Genomic DNA, 9,936 nt, shown 5'->3' with positions numbered 1-9,936 from the left:
ATTTTTTTAACATTTATTTATTTTTGAAAGGGACAGAGCATAAGCAGGAGATGAACAGAGAGAGAGAGAGAGACAGAATCTGAAGCAGGCTCCAGGCTCTGAGCTGTCAGTACAGAGCCTAATGTGGGGCTTGAACCCACGAGCCGTGAGATCATGACCTGGGCTGAAGTCGGACGCCCAACCGACTGAGCCGCCCAGGCACCTCTACCAAGTTTGTTTTTTTAAATATACATTTTCCTTAACCTTGAGTAAATACTTACCAGTGAAGTTACTGGATGTATAGACTAAGTGTGTGTTTACTTTTATAAGGAAACTCCAGAAATTTTCCAAAGTCATTGTACTTTGTATTCCTACCAGCAATATGGGAGAGTTTTGGTCACTCCACATTCTTACCAACACTACTGCTTAATCTTCCCAAACAACCATTTTGGTGGGTGTGGAGTGGTACCTTGTTGTGGTTTAATTTGTATTTCCTTGATGAGTAATCATGCTGGGTACTCTTTCCCATCTGTGTATCATCCTTGTGAAGTGTATCCTGAAATCTTTCCTTGTCCTGGAGGGTCGTTTTTGTTGTTGCTGTTATCTTTTTATGGTCAGGTTGTAAAAAAAATCTTTATATACCTTCAAATATTGTCTTTGGTCAGAAAATGCATTTAGTTTTTATTTTTTTTAAATTTTGTTTTTAACATTTATTTATTTTTGAGACAGAGAGAGACAGAGCATGAACGGGGGAGGGGCAGAGAGAGAGAGGGAGACACAGAATCTGAAGCAGGCTCCAGGCTCTGAGCTGTCAGCACAGCGCCCGACGCGGGGCTCGAACTCACATACCGCCAGACCGTGACCTGAGCCGAAGTCGGACGCTTAACCGACTGAGCCACCCAGGCGCCCCAGAAAATGCATTTATAAATCTCCCAGTCTGTGGCTTGCATATTCATTGACTTAATGTATCTTCAGATTGGCAGAAGCTTTTACCAATTTTTCTGCTAGATCCTGTGTCACTTGTTATAAGCTGTATTTTCCAAAAAAAAAAAAAAAAATGTGTTCATTTCATCCACACTGTTGAATTTGTCCCCTTAAAGTTGTTCATAATAGTCTCTTTTTTTTTTCTCCTGGTTTTATATATTTACTCAGAAAGTGATTCAACTATGGAATGATGTATTTTTAGCACTCTGAAATCCAATGTCTTGAAATCCTCTTTCCCTGCAGTACTGTTTATTACAATTTTATAATCCTGAACAAATTCTCTTATCTGAAGTTTTTCATGCATTCAGGTATTTTGCATGATGTCTGATGTGATCAGTAATGAAGGTTGCAATGAAGTAGTAGCTGTAATCTACTCTACATAACCCTCTTGTAATCTAAAAACAGGGGAAATTCTTTTCTGTACTGGCAGCGATAAAGTTACCAAGTAGTAACTGTCCACCTGAAAGGAACTGGTCATCTTTTCCTTGATCAATTAGTATGTCCAGCTGAGAACCCAGATAGGATTTCACAAGATGGGTAGCATCATAAACCTTCCATTTACTTTGATCTGTTCCTAAATATCCACTAAAGGGTTTTTTTGTTTGTTTGTTTGTTTGTTTGTTTGTTTGTTTGTTTGTTTTGCCCCAAGGACAGAGCACTGGGTTACAAATTGGAGCAAATGCTGATACAGATTTGTATTTTCCAGGATTCTTCAAAGCACAAATCAAAGCTCTGTGGCCTCCTATGGAGTGGCCAAAAATAGGCATCCTTTGGAGGTCCACTGGAGTTGGAGAAGCTCTTCAGTTACATAAGAGTACATTCTGTAGTTAGTTTTCCAAGGATCTTTATGGCATCCACATAAAACCCTGCACCTGTGCCAAAGTCCCAGTTCTCATCTCCTCCTTTAATATTGCAGCCATGAGGGCTGGTATCTGGAGTGATTACAAGGCTATATTCTGAGGCAGCTTGATGAGAACCAGAGTTTGATATAACATTTTGTTCTGTGCCAGTGAAACCAGACAGCCAATACAGTGCAAGGCATTTTCCAGTTTCTGCCTTTGGTGGTAAGTAGATAGCAAATTTCATTTTGCATTTCAGTTCAACACTGTCATGTTCAAAAACTTTCTGCAATCCTCCCAAGCACCTGTTGCTGGAAATCGGTTTATGAGCAGCAGCCAGAGTGGAAAGGCAGGGCCTCGACTTCTAAAGTTGTTCTTGATACTTTCTTATCCTCCTCATGTCTATAGGATCTGTAGTGATAATCCCTCTTTCGCTTCTGATATTGAGAACTAGTGTTTTCTCCTCTTTTTTTCATGATCAGAGTAGCTAGTGGTTTATTAATTACAATCTTCTCAAAGAGCCAGCTTTTGTTTTGTTAGTTTTCTCTCTTTTCTGTTTTCATTTATCCAATCTCTGCACTTTTATCTTTATAATTTCCTTTATACTATTTCCTTTGGGTTTTCTTTGCCTTTTTTTGTTTCCCCTATATTCTTCAGGCCATTGAGTTGAGATCCTTCCCTTTTCCTAATATTAGCATATAGAGCTATAACTTTCCCTCTAAGCACTCCTACAGCTGTATTCTACAAATATTGATATGTTTTATTTTTATTGCTATTCATATACAATGTTTTCTATTTTCTCCTGTGATTTTTCTCTTTGCTCTGTGGATTATGTCTAATCTCCAAATAGTCGAAACTTTCCTACATATCTTATTGCTGATTTCTATTTTAATTTTATTGTGGTCAGGGAACATACTGTGTGTGGTTTCAATTTGATTTAAACTATTGAATTTTTTTTTAATGACCCAGACTGTGATTTGCCATATGCTGGTGAATACAATATACACTTGAAAAATATGTGTATTCTGTGGTTGTTGGGTATAGTCTTCTATAAATTAGCTTGGCTAAATTTTGTCTAGTTGATCTATCAATTGCTTGAGAGATGGGTATTCAAATTACCAATATAAATTGTGGATTATCTATTACTACTTATTTTGCTTCATGTAGATTAAAGCTCTCTTATTAGCTACTTATATATTTTTTTAATGTTTGTGCTTCCTGGTGAATTGATTCTTTTATTATCAGGAAAGATCCTTCTTTTTCTTTTTGACTTATAACACATATTATCCAATATTAATATAGCTACTCCAGCGACTTCTATCATTTTGTTTACATAGTATATTTTTAAAGTATATTTATTTAAATCTATCTATAGTTTTATATTTGAAGTGAATCTCTTATAGACAGCCTATAATTGGGTTTTTGAGCTTTGTTGGTTTTTTTTTTTAACCAAGTAGCAATCTTTACATATTAATTGGAGTGTGTAGCTTATTAACATTTAATGTTATTAAATATTGACTTACTGGTGACTGAATGATGTGATTGGATTTAGGTCCATCATTTCATTATTTGCTTTGCAATTTTGTTGGTTTTCTGTTTGTCCTCTCAGCTTTTTGTCCCTGTTCCTTTTTTCTGACTTCTTTTGGAATATTTACATAGTTTTTATGATGCCACTTAAAATTATCCATTGAATTTTAGCATTTCTCATTGATTTTTCTAAACATTAAAATATGCAAGGAAGAATGGGTTTTAAATTGGATGAGATTTTAAAATTTTGAAATTAAGTGGGATAGGATTTCTTAAACCCTAAAGTTGTTTAAAAAAATACATAGGATGCCAAATTCTTTATCTAAAGGATGGATAAGAATGAACCCCAGAGCAACTTTGAAGGATAAAGGGAAAAATTAACCATCTCTGTTTCCTCCTTACTAGAGTCAGTGCATTCCAGAAATTCTGGAATTCTGGAATAACTGTTTTTGTTATTTTTTATAATTGTTACAATCATTACAATTATTCCCAGACAAGAGAATAAAAGCAGTGGGAAACTGATGGCAAGAAAGCAAGAATTATCAAGAGCTGCCTTTCTGCCTCACTTTACCATTTGAGAAATACAGTCCACATGATGGCTTTTCACAAAGATGACTGAAGAATTTTTCCCTCTATTACCCTTCTTTTTACATTCTGAATGGACAATATGTCTTTCTTTCCATAGGAATCTGTTAGAGATATTGGAGAACAATTCCAGCTCTAGACCAAAATCTGATATGAGTGGAAATGTGTTTCATTTCCGTTTTTGATACTTCCTTTTTGCTGAGAAAGAGGTGAAAAACAGACATTGATTGAACCTCTACTATGGTCCAAACTCTGTGTACAAACTTTATATACATTATCTCATTCAGTGCTCAAAACTACCTTATCATTGGGGCCCCTGGGTGGCTCAGTTGGTTAAGTGGGCAATTCTTGATTTTGGCTCAGGTCATGATTTCACTGTTCATGGCATCAAGCCCCAAGTTGGGCTCTGTGATGACAGTACACAGCCTGCTTGGGATTCTCTCTATCCCTTTCTCTCTCTCACTGCCTCTCCCCTGGTTGCATGTGCACATTCTCACTCTCTCTCTCTCTCTCAAAATAAATAAGTAAACTAAAAAAAAAAAAAAAAAACAAAAAAAAAACAACTACCCTATCAGGCAGTTACTATTACTTCCACCATTTTACACAAAACATAAAGTTCACAGAATCGATGTACTACGTCCAAAACCTACCGAGAAGTCACCAATTTATCAGGAACTCAAAAAATTGGTATGTAAATAGCACTTCTAGAAATTTTCTCCTGAGGCAAATGTCCAAAGATGTCCAAAGACATTTGCAGGAATGTTTTCCCCAACATTGTTTACAAATGGAAAACTGGAAGCAGCCTAAATTTAGCCCATAATTAGCAGAATTTGGTTAGTTATGGTGCTTCCATACTATAGAATACTGCACAGATGGTGACAGATCATATTAAGTTAAAAAAATTTTATGAACCCAAGAGACATGTTCAATAACATTCATTGTATTGGTGAATAAACACAAATAGGAAGGAAAAAGCACAGGTTATCTACAAGTGGTTATTTATTGGATAAGGGGGACAAGATTGTAAGAGGATATGCACTTTCCATATGCTCTGGTATTGCATGTATATGCTCTGGTTTCATGTATAACTTGTATAATTAATTTAAGTATATTTTATGGTCAGCATGATTAGTAGGTAAGAAGATGATGAGAGTTGCTTTAATAGAATCCTTCCTGTTACTGCAGCTGATTTCTATAGCCAGAACCTTCCCAGGGAGGAGAAGGGGAAGAAGGAAAACTCTAGAACCAGAAGACAGCAATACTGATGGTGGTGGAGGGCTGGAGAAGGTAGATCTGAGCGGTCAGGCTTGGCAGCAGCCCTGCTTAGCAACCTCAGAAAACCCTGAACTTGATGAGTACTCAATAAATGAGTTGAACTGAAAAGCAAATCCACACCAGTTGTGACTTACAAATAAAAGTCACATGTATCACCAATAATAAGGTATAGGCAACATACAATGAAAGAAGCCATTTTACGCTCTTAAGATTAGCAAACACTTTAAAGCTTAGCAATACCAAGTGAAGCCAAAAACAAAACGAGCTGTCCAACGTCGCTTATGAGAATACAAATTATTACGACCACTTTAAACAATTTGTCAATGTCTGGTGAAGTTGGACACAAGCCTGCCCCACATATTAGCAATGCCACACATGTTAAGAGATGCTTTTCAAGAGACCTACATGGGAACGCATATGGCAATAGTGTAGATATGTCCATTTGGTAGAATATTAGTCAGCAGTGAAATTAAATAGACTAGAGTTTCACATTTCAATATGGATAAATCTTGAAAAGATAAAAATGAGCACAGGGAGCATCAGCTGTATCTGTGATGTTCCATTTTGCCAAAAAAAAGGGGGGGGGAAGAAGAGGGACACTGGATAACAAAAAATAAATAAATAAAAGAATCTGAACAATATGTAGAAAAATATTCATATTTTTGATACTTTGATGTTGGATACATGGGTGTCGGTTATCTTAGTCTCTGTCTTTCCTGTATTTTTGAATAATTTAATAGGAAGAAAAAAGAGAAAAGGCCTAGAAAAGAATATTCTGAGAAAATACACCAAAATTTTAATGGTGATTATCTGGGAAGATTCTAAGTGACCTTAGTTTTCCTTTTTATGTTTTTTTATGTGTTCTATTTGTACATGTGAAGCATGTATTTCATTTATAATAATCAAATGTGTTATTTTAATGTAATATAGGGACACCTGGGTGGCTCAGTCAGTGAAGCATCTGACTTTGGCTTAGGTCATGATCTCATGGTTCATGCCATGATATGGCATCAGGCTCTCTGCTGTCAGCTCAGAGCCTGGAGCCAGCTTCTGATTCTGTGTCTCCCTCTCTCTCTGCCCTCCACAGCTTGCACTCTGTGTGTGTGTGTCTCTCTCTCTCTCAAAAATAAATGAACATTAAAAAAAATTGTTTATGTAATATATATACAATTTTTGTGACATGTGATGAAACTATATGAAATACAGGTGCAGCAAAAAGGACCAGAATTAGACTAAGAGATAAATAGTATTGTTTAATCTTTGGAGTTGGGGTAACAGATGGCTTTTTGTTCATACTTTGCTCTAAACACCAATTTTTCTAGAGTGGGAAAGTACAATATTTATGAACATTGGCTTATATAAAAGGCTACAGGTTTTAAATGAAAAGAAATTCAAATAGGTTTTTCCAGTATTGTAAAATGTTCACGGTCCTAATGATAAACTTAGTTATAAAAAAAAAAAAATTCTGTTCTTAAAGAAAAATTGAATTAGAGCAGATAATTGTTAAATGAAGTCTGGTATGATAGTGCAATTTATATTGATATTCCATGAATGCTAGCCCTGCTAATCAAAATATTGAGTTAAATAGCATGAGCTACTCCCTAAATAAATTCTATGAGTGGGGGTTATTGGCAAAGGGGAACATGAGGTCCTAAGTAGCCTACTGACCTGAGTTGTCTCCATGGAGAAGGACGCATCAGAGTCATTTAATCAATGCTGTTTCTTTTATAAATCGTCAGGGACTCTCCTAGGAAACCTTTAAGAGATTGATTCCTTATTACCACTGATATATGTTCCAATTAAATTTTTCACATTGCCCTCCTGGGACTGCCCAGCCTGAAGGGAAAGAAGATGTGATCCCAGTCTTCCATGCCCCGTCATTGACAAGATTCTTGCATGTTAGGGACGCCATGAAAATGTAACTGTGATGACAAGAAAGCATCAGAAGCAGATAAGCAAATCAAACACTGAATTTTAAAAATATACATTGTTTTTAGTCCTTTCTGTTTTGTACTTTTCTTGGGTTAATGAGACCCTATAAACATATTTCCATCCACAGTTTTAGAGACTTCTATCTGGCTATCCATAGGAGATACGGCTGACCACATCCCTAGGTGTTTAATGGCCTCATAAGCTCTCCCTTTTTTCACTTTGCTGTCTCCACCCCCATAGAAGACATACAAGGATTTTGCTGCCCCCAAGATTTTGCATCTTTCTGCTCAGCTAATTATCTCCAACTGAAAAAATGACTGTCCCTCATACTTGGAGAAATATGGTAATCAAGCAACTAAATGCTCCTTTTGCTAATGACATGTTTTTTCAATATGTTCAAATGAGAGGCTCATTGGAAATTATTCACTTTCTTCTAAGTTGCAAAGGAAAATGAAAGGCAAATTATGGCTGTCTAAGCACGTGTTTGCATGGATCCTATCTCCATGAATTAATTTGCCATCCACAGAGCTATTGACAGCTAGTGCTTCCCTTCAGCCTTTGCACTTACCCGGTGGAAATGATTAAAGATTTCATTTCCGTGAGGGGTCATTTAGGTGGGAGATGACACCAAAAGACAACACAGAAGTCATAATGTCCTAAGGAGAGAGTGAGAGAACAATGGTTTCCATAAGTATTTCAACAGTAGGAAGACAGAGAATGGAGTGTCCGATTTGAAAGGAACTCAGGCCTGCTTATTCACTCTGGTTTTTCAGATGAGGAAACTGAGGCCCAGAGAGGTTATAAGGGGATTGATCAAAATCCATTTGCTCATTTGTAGCAGAACTGAAACCAGGAGCTAAGTGTTGGCTCCTCTCTCCCTCTCCTCCATCCGTAGCCACCAGTACCAGTAAATAAAAGTAAGTTCAAGATGATGTGGTTTCTGGGGCAGGGGGGCGGTGCTTAAGACAAAGTACGATGGCATACTTGGAATTTTCTACCAATTCCTCAATTGCGCAACTTCATTGATTCAAAGAAACTGCTTCACTCATACATAAGCCAACACACACAATCCAACAGAGATCATTCATCATTATCTCACTGCACTCAGGGTAGGGAGCTCCACGTAGAATGCAGAAAAGGCAAGGGTCAAGGGCACTATAGGAGGAGCCACTCTCCTTCACCCTCCAGCCCCCACCCCCTCCCATCAGCCCAGGTCGATCCATTTTCATTACATTTCTCTTTGATGCAAAATCCCCAAACCTTGGGCAGGCAGCTCGGCTTATCAAATCTGTTCTTAATAATCCATTTTTATCAAACTTTATCTGATGGAACCAAAATATGTTTGATCTTAGTATAAAGTATACTTATCAGTCCTACTGCTAGAATGACACTGCCCTAAAGTGAATGGTATTAAGTGCAAAGTCTTTAGAGTCAGAAAGAAATGAGTTTAAATCCCCAGTCTGTCACTTCCTAGCTGCGATGCCTTGACCAAGTCACCCACAAACTCAGCAATATCTCCCTTAGCATGCTAGGCTCTAGGAACTTAGATACCAGCCCTGCCTTCCTGGCTTTACACTTTGGAGGCAGGGACAGATACCAGCATACCTGTTACCCAAGTTATAGCAACTGTTATAAGTGTTGGGAAGGAAGTTCCCTGGAACTGTGAGGGCATCCACCAGGAGGATGTGTCTTTCTTGCAAAGGTCAGAGAAGGCTTGCCTTAGGGGGAACGCTGGAGCAGAGATGAGAAGGATAAAAGGGCGAAATGAGGAAGAGCCAGCATCCCAGGCAAGGGCACAATGCTGGGATGGACCATGTCCAGCCTGGGAGAGTGAGTGTGCACAGTATGGAGCAGAGAAGAGGGGCCCATGGAGAGGTCTGAACAATGGAGAGGCACCTGTGACCACGGTTAAGAGGTTTGCCCTCCTTCTGAGTGGCATGGGGCTGTAGGACATGATCAGTCCCAAGCGTGAACACATCAGAGGACAGCAAGGACACCGGTACCGGGTAGAAGGCCAGTGCCGTGATTCATACAAGAGCTAGTGATGACATGAATAGAAAGAGTGAACAGAATCTAGGGGATACTTAAGAACTAAAATCATTTAGGTTGTCATGATACATTGGATCAGGGAAGTAAGAGAAAGGAGTACATCAATGCCAACTCAGAGCACTTTGGCTTGTGAAACCAGTCAAGTGGTGGTCCATATTCTGAGAACTAAGATTCAAAGGAGGCAGACGGATGACCTAAACATCTGAGCCTCAGTTTCCTCATCCATAAAACAAGAATGGTAATGCCGTCTTTTAGGTTTTCTTACCCAATCCAACATGGTGGAAAGGGAGGTGGGAGTTCCCACACATACAACCCCAAGCAATTCTCGGACACCAGCAGGGTATCCAAGGATTCACCTGAATTCTAACACCATCTACCCAGAGATAGCATCAGATCCCACAGGTCAAGGGTTCAGTCCTACAAGACTGCCCCCAACCCCACTTCAGACTCCCGCTGCAAGCCCCAGGTTTTACCTGTGCTTCTGACCTACCAGCTGCAGATTGGAGGTTCCAACAATCTCTTCCCCAGGTTTGACTCATGCTAGAGTGGCTCACAGAACTCAGGGAAACACCATTTACTTAGGTTTGCAGTTTATTAAAGGATATGATAAAGAATATGAATCAACAGCCACATGAAAAGATGCACAGGGTGAGGTGTGAGGAAAGAGGGCGGAGCTCCCATGCCCTCTCCAGGACACCACTCTCTCCAAACCCCCCTCCTTCCATGTTCACCAACCTGGAAGCTCTCCTAATCTGGTCCTTTGGGT

General features: G+C 38.6%; 1 pseudogene; it reads right to left on the bottom strand.

Annotated features, from left to right (window-relative positions):
- Nucleotides 1–1,195: 1,195 nt before the first annotated feature.
- Nucleotides 1,196–9,447, bottom strand: LOC123582300 (annotated as a pseudogene).
- Nucleotides 9,448–9,936: the final 489 nt, after the last annotated feature.

Source organism: Leopardus geoffroyi, chromosome B3 (assembly GCF_018350155.1).
Source record: "Leopardus geoffroyi isolate Oge1 chromosome B3, O.geoffroyi_Oge1_pat1.0, whole genome shotgun sequence".
NCBI lineage: Eukaryota > Metazoa > Chordata > Mammalia > Carnivora > Felidae > Leopardus > Leopardus geoffroyi.
This window is presented reverse-complemented; position numbering and strand designations above follow the sequence as displayed.